This window comes from Anastrepha ludens, unplaced genomic scaffold, assembly GCF_028408465.1.
Source record: "Anastrepha ludens isolate Willacy unplaced genomic scaffold, idAnaLude1.1 ptg000061l, whole genome shotgun sequence".
In the NCBI taxonomy this organism is placed as follows: Eukaryota; Metazoa; Arthropoda; class Insecta; order Diptera; family Tephritidae; genus Anastrepha; species Anastrepha ludens.
The window spans coordinates 1-2,500 of NW_026530051.1; positions in this window are offsets into that span (position 1 = coordinate 1).

Consider the following 2,500-nt stretch of genomic DNA (forward strand, 5'->3'; position numbering starts at 1 on the left):
AGGTCTTATTTCATTATTCCATGCACAAAATATTCAGGCATTTGGAGCCTGCTTTAAGCACTCTAATTTGTTCAAAGTAATTGTACCGGCCCACAACAACACTCGATGAAGAGCACTGAAGTAGGTTTAAATAGGAGGAATATATAAAAAATACATTGTATTAATTATATATAAGAACTCCACCGGTAATACGCTTACATACATAAGGTAATGTACATACCACAATATATAGTTGTACTACCCGTATGAAGCACAAATTCAACTACGAACGTTTTAACCGCAACAACTTTAATATACGCTATTGGAGCTGGAATTACCGCGGCTGCTGGCACCAGACTTGCCCTCCAATAGGTCCTTGTTAAAGGATTTAAAGTGTACTCATTCCAATTACAGGGCCTCGGATATGAGTCCTGTATTGTTATTTTTCGTCACTACCTCCCCGAACTGGGAGTGGGTAATTTACGCGCCTGCTGCCTTCCTTAGATGTGGTAGCCGTTTCTCAGGCTCCCTCTCCGGAATCGAACCCTGATTCCCCGTTACCCGTTGCAACCATGGTAGTCCTAGATACTACCATCAAAAGTTGATAGGGCAGACATTTGAAAGATCTGTCGTCGGTACGGGACCATACGATCTGCAAGTTATCTAGAGTTCAACCAATTTAACGATCAAATGATCGCTTGGTTTTAGTCTAATAAAAGCACACGTTCCATAAGGTCCGTGTTTATATTGCATGTATTAGCTCTAGAATTACCACAGTTATCCAAGTAACTGTTAACGATCTATGGAACCATAACTGATATAATGAGCCTTTTGCGGTTTCACTTTTAATTTGTTTGTACTTAGACATGCATGGCTTAATCTTTGAGACAAGCATATAACTACTGGCAGGATCAACCAGAATAATATATATATTTGTTTATATATTTTTCTTTGTTTTTCATATTTGAAAATTTCATAAATTACGGTGTATATAAAAAGTAAAGGGGAAAACGCACATACAATAGAACGTAATTTTAATAACACAATTTATGTATCATCTCATCATCATCATCATTATTATTATTATTATTTATTAATAATGTGCTTTTATTTGTATAAAATATTTGTATTTTATTTGGTCTTCTTCTTTGTTGTGTTTTTCTTTCATTTTCTTTCGTTCAATGTGCGCTCCCGCCGACCCCTTTAGCTTTTCTTATCAGAATTCAAAAACCGTTTTTTATGAAAAAGAATTTTCGTTCTCTATATATATTTTGTATAAAAATATAAGAACGATATTTCTTCTTAATATTTGCCAATTTTCAAATGTATCATTTTTAATAACATTTTACTTTTTCTTCAAATGCATTTTTAATGTAATAATTTCATATATTACATAATTTTTCTCTCTGAATTGAAATTAATAATTCCATAATTCTATTTTTTAATCATAAATATATATATGATTGAAAAAATTTCTCCTTTTTTCTTTTGTTTAAAATTTAGTTTTTCTTATAATTTTTATTTGTTTTGTTTTTTTTTTTTCTTCATCTGTTTAATTTCCTGTATGTATACAAGAAACAAACAGTTGAGGATAATTTCTATGTAATGCTAGTATAGAATATAAAATTTTGAATTCAAAAATTTATTTCTATTTAAACTAACTATAGAATACCAGGAATAAAATACAATGACACCAATATGCCAAGGTTACATTCCATAATATGTTAGTATAGAATATAAATTCTTCATATATGTATATATATTCGAAAATTGTTTCTATTTAAACTAACGTATGGAAAACCATGAATAAAATCACAAATACACCAATATGCCAAGGCAACAATCAATAGTTACATTCCATAATATGTTAGTATAGAATATAAATTCTTCATATATGTATATATATTCGAAAATTGTTTCTATTTAAACTAACGTATGGAAAACTATGAATAAAATCACAAATACACCAATATGCCAAGGTAACAATCAATAGTTACATTCCATAATATGTTAGTATAGAATATAAATTCTTCATATATGTATATATATTCGAAAATTGTTTCTATTTAAACTAACGTATGGAAAACTATGAATGAAATCTCACAATACACCAATATGCCAAGGTAACAATCAATAGTTACATTCCATAATATGTTAGTATAGAATATAAATTCTTCATATATGTATATATATTCGAAAATTGTTTCTATTTAAACTAACGTATGGAAAACTATGAATGAAATCTCACAATACACCAATATGCCAAGGTAACAATCAATAGTTACATTCCATAATATGTTAGTATAGAATATAAATTCTTCATATATGTATACATATTCGAAAATTGTTTCTATTTAAACTAACGTATGGAAAACTAGGAATAAATCCACAATATCACCAGTTTAACATAACTCAAATTCGTGTTTCATATAGTTATGATTCGATTTATATGCTTCAATATCATTGGTTAGTTAAATGTTGATATTTTCATATTATTCACATGCCTTCACCGTGAGTGTTT